This window comes from Corvus hawaiiensis, chromosome 17 (assembly GCF_020740725.1).
Source record: "Corvus hawaiiensis isolate bCorHaw1 chromosome 17, bCorHaw1.pri.cur, whole genome shotgun sequence".
Classification (NCBI taxonomy): Eukaryota; Metazoa; Chordata; class Aves; order Passeriformes; family Corvidae; genus Corvus; species Corvus hawaiiensis.
Window position 1 is genome coordinate 9,947,443 of NC_063229.1, and position 13,196 is coordinate 9,960,638.

Consider the following 13,196-nt stretch of genomic DNA (forward strand, 5'->3'; position numbering starts at 1 on the left):
TGAATCAGTCTTGGCTTTCCCTGCTGTGAGAGCTGGAGGAGGAGGGGAGGGCAGGCAGCCTTGTGTGTGAGGATTCATTTCCTCCAGGTCACTAACAACCCTCAGATAAGGTGGCACTGGGGTTCAGCTGCCCTAAGCCCAAACCGAACTTGAACCAGAGGCCCCACTGGAAATCCCCAGGGTGTTTTGGGGAGGCACCCCTGCCCTGCTGCTTGTACCAATCTCCCCCTCTGCTTCTCCTGCTGGAAATGGGTGTTAGGAGAGGTCTGAGCCTGTCTGGCCTGAGCCCTGAAATCTCACTGTTTTCTAAGACCTGTCCTGGGGACAGACTTAAAAATATCCCAGGAGCAAATTGACTGATGCATCCTCTTTCTGACATGCTCCGGGATAAGAGGAAGGGAGCTGTTTGCTCCTTCCCCGCTCCTTCTCTCGGTGAGACAGATGCGAGCCATGCCGCTCTCCCTCTGCTTTGGCGAAGGGAGGGGCAGTTTCCTGTTTTTGTACAGAAATTAGATAGATCCAGGATGCCTTTGGGCGCTGCTGGTCCCCATGCACACAGAAGGGCTGCGGGTGTCCGTGGGCTCTCTAAGTTTTATTTCAGCTTTCCTGCTCGTGCCTGTGATCCTCCTGGCTGGGATAGACCCTCGCCACTGAGATGTATGGAGGGACATCCTTCCAACCAGCTGGTGCAGGAGGTTCCCAAGCACCACTGAAAAGCTTTTCCTGCAAAACCAGAGTCTGCTTTTCCAGTGGCCCATTCCAGGGTGTTTGCAGGTTCCCGGCGCAGCAGCGGCACAGCTCCATCCTGCCCCAACCATGGGACTGCTTGGCCCAGACCGGGGCTGTGTCTGGCATGAACATCCCAGGAATCTGCTCCAGGCGGGCAGGAACAAAGTGGAGAGACGTGTTTACACTGCTGGGGGGGAAGCACAGGCGGGGGAGCAGAAACAGCCCAGCGCAGCAGTCTCACGGTCCAGCTGTCAAGGAGTTGGTCTTGCGTAAGGAGAAACGGAGAGCAAGCAGCAAATTGGCTTTGCTGAGTGCTTTGGCCACAATTAATGAGGAGGGAACTGGGCAAAGGTACTGGATAATTAAATTGGCTGATAGCAGAACTCTGTCCGGAGCAGGAATGTGTTGTATGCCGTCACGCCAAAATTAGAAACATTTTGTTATAGTGCTTTTCCTTCGCAAAAGGCACTCAGGTAAAGTTGCCAGCTCCCCTCTGGGAAGGAGGCACCACGTCCTGATCCTGCGTGGTGGAAGGGTCTGGGGCTGGCAGAGGGAGTAGGATGGAGCTTTTTTCAGCAAAAACACCCATCTGGAAGCCACAGGGTCCCTCTGCCTGGGGTGACCTGTGGGACGGGTGACTGTGCCTGTGAGAAAGATGGAGAATGGAGGGTTGAAGTGGCTTTCTAAGGTCACCAACTGAGTCATGGGTAAAGCCAGGAATAGAAGCCAGCAGTCAGGCTCCCAGCTGCTGTACCTATGGTTATTTCTGTTTATGCTCTTCACTTCTCTTGCCCATGGTTTACTGAGTGCATTCCAAGAGTAACTTGCCTGCCAAACTTCCTCCATTTTAAAACCAGAAATGGACAGATAAGATAGTAAAAGAAATAAGTTTAACTGCTGGTATGTGCACAAACATACCTGAACCCCGTCCAAGTTACCAGCCAGGTTTTTTTTTAATGCTCTTTTGGGGCAGGAGAAACTCCTCCAGTCTCAAAGTGCCTATGGCAGTTTGCTGGCACGATGTCAGATGATTTATTTGCTTTGCCTGTGGTCAAAAGGAGAAAAAAATTTAAAAGGAAAAAATAAAGAAACATGCTAGACATAGCAAAACTCGGTCAAGTGACTCCACTATAAATCCCATGAAGGCAATGGGAGAGTTGTGGCTCTGGGAACTGGAAGTTTAGACTGTAAACCAAAATAAAACTGAAACCCCAAATAAATGCTACATTCTCACCCAATAAATTTTCCCAGAATGCCTTATCTACTTCTCAGTGAAGGCCCTGAGACTTTCTTCCATCAACTTGTAAAACAGATTGGGCCCAAGGCCAGAGTATCTGGAAAGTCCTAAACTGGGGGTTAATGACTTGAATCCTCCTTATTCTTGGCATAAGCAGAATTAGACTGCTCTGTTAACTGCTGTTCAGAGGCAGCGTAAAAAGGTTAATCCAGGTAGCAGATCTGTCAGGAAGTCAGACTCTTGCATCAAATGGAAGCATGGTAGTGGCACGAGTGTCCAACAATGCTGTGCTGTATCCGTACCTCAGGCTGCTGTTCCAGAGCAGGCACTGAGGATGGGCACTTGCCTACATTGTGACCTGAGCTTAATGCACTCAAACTGCCTCTAGCTGTGGAGCAGAGGATGGGCTGCCTTTGCACCCCAGAGCAGGATCCCATCACGTTTTCATACTTCTTGGCTCTGTCTCTCCTTTCTTCTCTGTTTTCTTTTTCCTTTTTTTTTCTCTTTTTTTCCTTTTGCATTTTGCCCTCTGTGTTTCTATTTCAGTGCTTTTATTGCAGTTTTATTTTATGGTTGTCTTCTTTCCCTGACTGAGAGGTGATGCACTGTGTAAGGTATGCAGAAGCTACTGCTGCTGGCACGAGTCCCCTCCAAGAGCAGAGAGGTGCCTGGGTCCCCAGGCTGTCATCTGACCCTCAGGACATGGCCGTGAGTATTCCTGACAGGGATCTGCACTGTGGGAGCAGGGAGCTGCCTGATCTTTGACCAGGAGGGATTCAACATTGTGTGGTTTTCTGTGTTTCCTCTGTTCTACTTTGCTGGATTCTTCCCAACTTTCTCTGGGATTTCTTTGCAGAGGGGTCAGGCTGGAATAATGTTGGTTTGGTCCCCAAATATCTTGTATACACAGGCTATCCATTTCCAGGAGGTGACTTTCAGAGCGTCCCAGGCATAAGAGCTGACCTCTCCTCTTTGCCCTCGTGGTGATTTCCTGATGCTGGAGCTGATGAGCAGTGTCCAGCCGAGTTCTCCCTCCTCCTGCCAGCCCTGGCTCTGCACACTGGAGTTCCAGGTCCTTTCACAGAAATTAACATTTACTTTAAGAACTAAAACAAACAAAACCCAAATAAATCTCCTCACAAAATAAGATCAATAAAAACATAGCCAAGTGCTTTGTTTTGCTTAGAAGACGCATCTTTGTACATATCCACTTGTGTGTTGCCAAGTTTTGGAAATCGGCAAAGGCTGACATTGTTTACTGCAAATTAAAGACCCTCTGGAGACACTCAGTCTTGCTTTCCAGTGTAGCCTCGGGCTGGGGGAGGGAAGCACTTGGACAGTAGCATAGAAGAAACCCTGTTCCAGTGTTGCTAACTATAGCATTAATTTCAGAGTCATAAATAACTTCAGTACCATGGTTACAGCACTAGCCAAGTATGATATCATTTAGTTTAGGATTAGGGGAAAATATCTTCCTTGAGGCTGTGGGTTCTAAAATAAGCAACTTTTCCAGTATAAGTTTTCTCCCGAAGACTACACAAACTCCAGCCTGTAGCCGTAAATTAGATGGATTACTCTGGTAAAACTGACTGCATGCGAAGTGTCAGCAGGTAAAACAGCTCGGAGAGCAGATTATTCCAAGTTCCTCAGGGAATGACAGCCTGGCACTGGGTCAGTTTTCTTAGAAAACAGCACCTTCTGGGAACAAGAGCAAGCACAGCCTTTCCAACCCGAGTTCTGCAGCAGGGAGACGTGAGGAAGAAGGTCCCTTCAGAAATCAGATGCTGCTAATGACCATTATAAAGATGGATTGAGAGGCCAGCACTGACAGATCCCATGGCTGCGTGGGCAGCATTAGAGGAACTGCACAAACCAGTGACAGCTCGTGGGCATCCATTGGCCCAGTCGAGCAAATAGCTGGGATGTTTGTTTTGCAAAATTTACACACAATTACATGCACACACAAATCTGCAGGAGCAACTGGGAAAGGCTGTTGTGGGGGAGATCCTGAATACATGTCATAGAGAATGCAGCACTATCATGGATTCTAAAAGGACTCAAATGGGATAAGGGTCTCCCAGAATAAGAGAAAATTTTGTGGAGAAACACAAGCACAGCAAAAATGGTCACAGTTTGATGAAACAGGAAACATGGCTCTAGGGCTCCTGGGTACAAAATCCTAGACCACACAACCTAAAGCACTGATGCCATTCAAAATTGTTCAAGAAGTTATGACATCAGGTCTGTATTGGTAGGCTTCATGCCAGATTAGATATTGTCTTTCTTCCTGCTGCCGGCATCAGCCAGCACAAGCGCCGTGTTGTGAGCCCTGGCTAACCCAACAGAAACACCGTTGTGTGCCCAGGCATGATCTGGATTGAATTTGTCCTGCTAAATGATCCACTCGTGCTCAAACCTGGCATAAGGGACCATAGCATTGTGGTACAAACTTCCACTGCAAATTTTGTTTCTTCTCTAACAGCAGGCAAGAGGATTTTCCCCCATGCAAACGTCTGTGATAATCACTGGAATGTTTTCCCTCAGTTTGGTGGGTTCGATTAGAGGATGTCCTCCCATGAAAAGCAGTGCATAAACTTGAATACACCATGAAAAATGAAATGTCTTTTTTATTTCTGCTCTTCCTGGTTCTAACCATGCAGAGAACATCTGAAAAGTAATATTTTGGGATAGGCTGAACCAGTCTGATTGATACACTGCATTCATGAGCCCTGCCTCTCCCTGCTGCAGCTGGATCCCTGGTGAGAGATCCTCTGATGGTTAACCGAGTCTGAGATTCTGAGAGCAGAATCGCAGGTTTCAAGGAGATTTTGGGCTTCTGCAGCTCTGAGCAGCCTGACAACCCCAGCCTCTTTCTTTTGGTCTTTACCTGTGCTAGGCTTGACTCGGGAAGTAACTGTTCTCCATCACGAAGGTGTGGGAGGCCAGCATGGTTTTCATTTGCTCAGCAGTGGGCTCTGAAAACACCACATACCTCACCTTCTCTTGGGTTGGTTAGACAGAGGGATGCTTTTGGTTTAGGAATAGTCCTCTGTGTGTGTGAGTTTCTCTGTTCTCAAGTCACCTTTATTGCAGCTCTGAGCAGCAAAGCAGCCTAAAGGGGAAAGAGAGAGGAAGAAGATGGGAGAATGATATCTGTGTATGAGGACAGAGTTTTTTGAGTTACCTGGTATGAGTTACATGATAAAATAAAAGGTCATCTGGCCAAGGGAGGGGATAGAAGAGGTCAACTGACTTTAGTGCTAATTTAGGGTGTCAGTAGCTTCTGGAGTACAGCCAGTGAATAGAAGTATTGCTGTCAGGCTCAGAAGATGGACACCTTACTTGTGGCTTTGATGCTGATCTGTCCTTTAACCCTCAGAAACTCAAATCTTTTTCATCTCTTGTGCCAAGCCTGTTTTCTCTGCAAGAACTGCAGGACATCCATTCACTGCCAAATAACACAGGACTCTGACCTACAGAATCCCTACACTGGGATTTCTACCACCACACAGGGCATCACTCTTATAGTGACCCAGTCTTATTTCATCAGGGTTATTTAGAGCTTCACTGTTCTCTTCAAATCCTCTGCTGTCAGGGAAAAGAATCAGGTCTGGTCTACTTGGGATATTTTGCTGATAGTTGAGCTGCAATATGCCAGACAGCCAAGTCTGTACTTGGGATGGGGATTGAAGAGTCTAAGGGGCCCTCTCTCCTGCAAGGAGGAGCCATCTGGCAGAGCTGTGTGTGGACCTCTACTTGGAAGCTCCTGGAAGCTGCTCTTGAGTGTAGTTTAGAAATATGCAGACAATTACATATCATTGCTGTTGTGCTGAGGCCACCAGCTGCGGGGTCAGGTTGTCCCCTTTGTTTCCCAGTAATTACTATTTTTAGTTCAGGTTTCATGAGCCCAAAGGTCCTCCGGCTGTGCTCTGTGCAGCCTCAGAGAAGACAGATGGGGCATTACAGGCACAGTGTACTTAGTCCCTGCCACTCATGAGATTCAAAGTCCAATTCGGTTGGTTAAAGAACAATGTTTTCAATGTTTTTGCAGAACAGTGTTCTGAGAAAAGCTCTCTCTGGGTGGAAGCAGCATATCTGCAGCAGAAGCACAATTAACAGGGAATAATTTCACCCACACAGTAAAACAGGAAGGTTGGAAATGTTCAGAGATCACAGGGAAAGTCTGTACCTCGGACCATGTCAGCTTGTCAAGTGCACCCTGAGAGATCCATATCCCTCCTCAGTTCCAAGGCAGGAATTGAAACCGACCCAAAATCTAAGGAAGGGACTGGGTGGGCAGGTGCTGGGCAGAGCAAGTCAGCACAGCTCCCCAGTTCAGACCAGTGGGGAAGCTGGGCCAGGCAGCATTCCTGGAACTGTGGTTCAATCCCAGTCCAAGTGCTGAGGTCGCCAGGGGCTGTCCCAGCTGCAGACTGAGCTGAGGGCATGAGTCAAAGCCATGAGGGGCTGCCACGGTCTTGCCAAGTGTAAAAAGCACGGAGATGCTGCCTTGTGTGTGCTTTGCTTCTGTCTGAAAACAACAGAGAAGGTATGAGAAGGATATCAATCACTTGGGAGATCAAGAAATCCCAATATTGCTTTAATGGATCATAAAAAGCAAAAAAAAAAAAGTTCATATATATATATAGCTCAAAAAAGCATCATACATATTCTAACCTTCCACAAACATTAACCAAGAGAGCGTTGTAAAAGGCCTGGGAAGATCCCAAGTAGCACAATCTTCATTTTACTGAGGGCACAAATAGTAATTAGCTGACTAAGGATTGCAAACTCAGCACCCACATTAAAACTGGGACTCAGGGAGTTCTTCTGTTCATCCCTTGCTCCTGCTGACACACACCTGCAGCAGACACAGCAGCTGGGGAGCACTGCCCGGAATCCCAGCACTGGGAAACCACAGCTCTCGAGCACAGCACTGGGACACAGACCCAGGGGTCTCACAGGCAGGGTGTCATCATGACAGAGAAGCCCAGACAGGCAGGGTGAGGTCAACAGCTTCTGAAAACAGTCTGTGTAAAACTGAAACTGCTGTTGAATTCAGCTGGTTGCTCCTGACGCAGGTTCCTTGGAGTCTCAGCAGTATCCCAGAATAAACCCTTCAGTTCAGCTCCTGGTTCCAACCCTCAGTGTAAAACAGCTGACTGCAGGTTAAAACAAGGTGGCCACAGGTGAAAATTATACTCAAGGTGGATAAAACACAGATATTAGGGCTGAAATGTGGTGAGGTGAAAGACACAGGGAGAATCAGCACAAACTCATGGATGAACTCTGGGAGCTGAGGTTGTTTTCTCCACGTCATGTGAACCAAGCCTGTTGAGTTTCACACGTAGGGCAGCCTGAGGCACGCTCGTTTTGTTCTCAGAAAGTGGACTTTGTAATAAATATGTGGCAGTCTGTGGTAACCAGAAACTATTATTATCACAGGAAATGCTGCTGGTCAGGAGGAACAAATGTATTTGATCCCCCTGGTGTGAACAAGCCTTGAATTTGTCTGTGCTGCACAAACCCTCGGGGTTATTACATGGGCAATGTTCTTAATAACAGGAGAGGCTCAGTAAATGGGTTTGACTCTGAGCAGAGAAGCCAACAAGCCATGGAGAATAACACGTTCTGAGCAGAGGAATATTGTGGAGTGTAAACAGTTGGCTTTTGCCTCATCTGGGTTCTCCTTAGAGCTGTACCATGATGAACGTGACTCGCAGGAAGGTAAATTGATTTAATTCATGTATTAGTAGACAAGAAGAAAGTTTGGGGTGTTTGGAGGGTTTGTAATGCACAATGGAAGGTGGGCGGTGGTTTAGCTGAGACTAAAATAAATTGAGTGTATAGGAGGTTAAATTTCTGCCAAAACTCGTTTTCAGATGCTGCCAGAAGATTCCAACTTATCTCAACTTAGGATCCATCAAAGCCGTGTTAAAGTTGGGTCTCGGGCATTGAGTCAGCAGTTTACGTTCCTGTGGGAGGGAGTGTCGTCTCAACCACAGTGGGAGCGGTGCATGGTGCATGCAAATAACTCTGAACACATCAGCTCTTCAGGGTGGATTTTGGATGAAGATGGAAGGTAAATTAATTTCTATTTGAAATAAAGACAACAATGTTTGTGGTTATTAAGGTCAGTAAGTGATTTCAGTGAAAAATTTGTTCCTGTGCATGAACAAAAAACTTTGCTGTGCTGTAAACATGTTTTGTAACAGAAATAGTGAATCTTGGGGCTTCTATGTTAACAGTAATTGTATTTTTTTTTAAATAAAACAAAAGAGCAAACAGTGAGGAAAATGATTTTGTCTGTAGACTCTGAATTTCAGGGGAAAAGAAAAGAAAAGAAAGAAAAAGAAAATAAACAAGAAAACCCGGTAGAAAAATGCTTTAAAGAGGGTTTTTGTAAGTAGATTTGAAAGAAAAGCTGCTAAAGACAGAGAAAGGCTTTCTATAAATGAGGAATTCTTTCATTTGTGCTGCTCTTACAAAACAACGCAGGAAATCACACAGGATGTGCTGACGAGAAGAAGGAAGTGGTTTTGAGGATGACATTGAGCGCTGCAAGGGGGATGCCAGACGTGTTGGATTCACATGAAGAGTTGGTGTTCCTGCCAGTGAACACCCCCCGAGCTGCCCCTGCCTCCCGAGCCTCAGAGCAGCCGCGGGCACGAACAACTCGGGGAGCTCCGAGTGCGCCTCCGGAGCGAACACCCCCAAACAGCCCCGTCCCCTCTGGCTCCAGGGGGGTGTTATTGCAAAACCTGCTCAGGAACTGAAACTTTTGAAACCTTCCCGAGCTGATTGGTGAAGGCTTCACCTCCTGAGAGTCCTGTTCAACCCGGGACACATCATGTGGGAAGCAGGCAGCGCGTGGGGAGGTGTTATTATAGAAACAGGGCCAAGCACTTGACTCCTGGGGAACTGGAGGCTGCCTTGGCCATTTTGAAGTGATTACAGCAAGCAAGGTAATCCATGTTTATTGAGGTCCTTGGTGTGTTGTTTTCCTTTCCCTCTTGATGTGGTGTGCAGGTTCAAAGGCACCAGCACAGCTCTTTGCCCCAGAGGAGGTGCAGGGAGTGGTTTCTCAGCAGACGGCCTTGCGTGACTGCTGCCTTCGTGTGTGCTACTGCACATGAAAACAGTTTCTGTTCTACACACTCATTTGCCACAGATTTGAATATGCTTAAAAATAACTGTGCACACAAATAATGCATAGGGGTGCACCTACAGAATTTGTGTGTATATATATCTGTGCATCTATTTGGCATATTTTCAATGAAGGTGCCTGTGTATTTCTGCACAGAGTCTAAGTTTGTGCTTCTTTTCCTGTGTAGCTAATGTAGCTCAGATTCTTTGCAGCTAATCTATACAGCTTTTAAGCAGTTGAGTTCAGGTCAGTAGCTGCATGAAGCTGAAAAATCTTAAATTTCTATCAGAGCCCTTAAATCCAAACCCCGAGTAAAATAGTTATTCATAAGGCTTGCTCATAAATGGTTCATTACAGCGTTAGATTGGTGAGCCTATAACAAAATGCAGGTTCCCACCTCCACACTGTTTGTTACTTGTGAACAGAAATTCAGGAGACTGACTCCACAGTATTTAATTTAATCAGAGCCAGTGCAGATCTAGCAGTGCCTGTTCATGTGTATTAAATCTCCAAATGCAGTAATGCATCAATTCTGTCAGTTCCTGCTACAAAACTGGAATATATTTTCCTGCTGTCACCTAAGCATCAGAGGAATGGATATAAGAAAAAGCAAGACCCCAGCTCTCAGCTGTGTGGCTCAAAGGGTCCCTGCTTCAGTGGCACCTGTCCTACCTGTCCTCATGAATGTGAAATGTGCTGTGTGCCTCTGTCTTCCAGGCAAAACATGGCATCAATCCCTGACTTCTGTAGCAAAGCAAGGAACAGCTTTTTCACCAGTGAGAAAATATTCTGGACAAGACAAGAAGGAATAAATGTAGTCACATTTTAAATTTGCAGTTTATAAAACACAACTGATTTCCAAATATGCCAGAGAAAAAAGTACCCTTGCCTAATGAACAAGGTCCACCTGCTGTGTGGCTCTTTTAGTTTCTCTTTGCTGCTGGAAGTGGCCTTTGTGAGAATTAAATTCTATAAATGGTTACACACTGAGGTTTAGTGTTTATTCAGTTTCCCAAGTGGACGTCAGCTCCCGGTAGTCCTGTGGTCCAAGGAGGAGCAGCACGGGTTTTCATGGTGGTAAAAATGAGACAAGTGAGATCCTTGTTCCACACCACCCTAGAGGTTATCAAAGAGCCCTGGGGCTGCGGTTATCCCCACAGGTGCATTCCTTGGGCAGAAGAGCGGAGAGCAAGGATTGGTTCAGTGCAGGGCACTGCTCTCCCAGATGGAAAACACCTTTGCAAATGAAGGAAAGATGGATTCCCCCCAAAACACTGCTTCCTAGGCTAGTGCAAAATACTTCCCAGGACAGCCTGGATTGCTGCTGCTTCAGTGTGGATGCAGCCACACACATTCAGCCTGAACACAGACTCCTGGTGTGAGCACCGTGGCTGCCTTGGCTCCCAGAGCTGGTGTCCCACCCCAGGTGGAAACTCCTTGCAGGCAGCCTGTGAGGCCCTGGGTGTTGCCTGGCTGGGTGGAAGAGCTGTGGCCTCCCAGCCTGGCCCTGCACAAGGGTGGATGATCAGCAGAGCTCAGCTGCTGTCTGAGTGCTCCCTTTAGCAGCCGGGCTTTGAGAACAGCTCAGCTCTTCAGAGACTGAACTGTTGAAAATCTGCTCAGTTGTGTAACAAAAGGAGCTGCCACACACTAATTCATAGTGACTCTATCTCTAAGAAAAACCACTTAGCAGATCTGGACAAGGGCTGAAGCTGATAAGGAAAGAACTCATTAAACTGATAGAATTAGAGATCTCTTTTAGCCTTCTCCCCATCTGTCTTTTGCTGCCTGTCACTCACTGTTGTTTCTGTAACTCAGAACAGTAGGTTTGGGGAACAGAGATTATTTCTTCCTACATCTTCTTCTTAAGGTTCTTTTAACATTACATAATTACCAATAACACAAAGGGAATAAGGTATGAGAACTCCAGAAAACCAATTTTTGTGAAGCTGCTCTTGACAGCAAAAAGCCCCTTCTATCTCACAAATCCTTTATAGTAAGTACATCTCCTAAATAAAACATGATAAGACTCAAAAAAATCAAACCCCAGCAAAGCTCTCTGGAAAACCTCTATAACTAACATGTTGCTGGAGCCAGCAGAGGGATCCTCACAGGCCCAGCTGTTGATTGAGGCTCAGAACAACTCCAAGAGCAGGTGATTGTGTTGGAACACTGCCTTTCTCATGGATGCTGAAGAAACAAACCTTAAATATATTTGTGTAGATATAGATGTTTTAAATGATCTTTTGTAATTTTTTTCCCCAGGAAGGCTTGGGAGAAATCACGGATCGAGGAACACGGACTAACACCTCCTGGCCAGCCCAGCCCAGCACTGGATGGAGCAGGGCCGAGCTGCCCCAGTCCCAGAGGGGTCTTTTCTGTCGGGATTATCCCTCTGCTCCCATCCTCACTCCCCCACTCCCCTCCTTTGCTTCAAGGCAGTGCAGGCAGCCCTCAGGGCCTCAGTGCCCGAGGCTGTTCACAGACATCTTGTTTTCTCTTTTCATGTCACAGTTTGTCTAGCAGAATCATTCCTTTTTTTTAATGTTTAAATGCCTTTTTATGTGAGAAAAAGGTGTACAGTGAAATCTCAGTAAACGGCTACTGAAGTGTGCTGCTTTATAAGTCTGTTTTTGTTTAGGGTTTTTTTTTTAATTTATTATGAAGACAAACACTTTCAGGAACTCCATTTTTATTTCCCAGCATCTTTCATTTCTTTTGGCTGGACATCATCGGCCAAATAGGTGTAATAAAACCATGGAAGAAAAGCAAATGTACAACAAGGCACTTTACCTGAGCAGAGGTAAAATTGCACTCATTAAAGAAGCACATTTAGGCATAAAATGCAGCTCAAAAACCTCTATTAAGAGCTTCCACTAGGGAAAAAGATTGCTTTGACCTTCAGAGATTGACGCAATGTGTGATGTTTATTAATAGTTTTAGCAAGAAAGTATCTATACAGGGGGTTGTCTTGCCTTTTATTTGGTTGATTTTGAGAGCCCTCACTGTTTCTTGGCTTGCCTACTGAATAGGGTTGATGAAAAACTCCTTGCTCTTAGGTTAATGTCCATCAAAAGATTTCTCTGCTCCTCTGATGATGAAAATAACGCTGTGAATGCTGCAGGACCCCGGGCTTAATCCCATCCACCAGCTTTCCAGAAAGGGAATGACGGCTCCAAGGCTCCCAATAACTGTTCTGTGTGTCAGAAATGCTCTCTGAAGCATGAGGGGCTTGGGAGGACTCCTTGCAGAAGCATCTCCCTTGTTTCTCCTCGTGAGAGGCTTCCTACCCTTCAGGAGGTTTTCTATAATCAAGATTTTCAAGATCTGCTTTCATGTTTTCGCTCACAATTTGTGGTGGCTGTAATTACTTGTGCTGAGGGGCTTTGAACACCACAGCTCTAAACCATCAGCAGTACAAGCCAGTCTCTTTGCTGGCGTGACTTTCAAGTGTGAGAGTTTCTCTATCCTTAACAAAGATCAGCTGAATTTTATCAAACCACCCATTTCTCTTTGTTGACAAGACTCTGCTTACCCAGGCTATAAGGAGTAAAGCTGACACAAGAATGCCACTCTCAGGTCTTAACACTCGAATTTAAGGAGTCAGGGCCTGGGAAGGGTTTGTGCTGTGACATTTCACAGGCAGTTAGAGCAGGGGTTTGTTCTTTCCCTCCCCCTCCCCTTGAAGTTTTCAAGGCTGGGTTGGACAGGGCTTGGAGCAACCTGATATAGTGAAAGATGTCCTTGCCCATGGCAAGGAGTTGGAATGAGATGAGCTTTAAGGTCCCTTCCAACCCAAACCATTCTGGGATTCTAAGATTCCATGATTCCTTCCCCAGAGCCTCTCCCCAGCCCAAGTGAGCCAGCCAGCAGAGGGAGCGCAGCACATGAGCTCCCAAAAATAGGAGCCTGCTAAAAAAAGCCCGCCCCAAACAAACCCAAACAGCAGAATGATGATGGTCTTTAGCAGAATAAACAGAATAATCAGGAGGCAGAAGCTTTTCCCCTGGCAATGAGATCCAGCTGCAGGCTGGATGGGGAACAGGCAGCGCATCTGGCAGCGAGCGTGTTCCTCTGGTGGGG

At 46.4% G+C, this 13,196-nt stretch overlaps 1 long non-coding RNA gene across 2 annotated transcripts; it reads left to right on the forward strand.

The window, feature by feature from the left end:
- The first annotated feature begins 7,458 nt into the window (after window positions 1–7,458).
- On the forward strand, window positions 7,459–11,743 carry LOC125334732. 2 transcript variants are annotated; one of them, XR_007207209.1, is made up of 4 exons: window positions 7,459–7,693; window positions 7,849–8,048; window positions 8,465–8,931; window positions 11,379–11,743. It is a non-coding gene; the product is annotated as an uncharacterized LOC125334732 (long non-coding RNA). The 2 variants fall into 2 exon arrangements; XR_007207210.1 differs by lacking the exon at window positions 8,465–8,931 and having other exon boundaries at window positions 11,379–11,739.
- The last annotated feature ends 1,453 nt before the right edge of the window (window positions 11,744–13,196 follow it).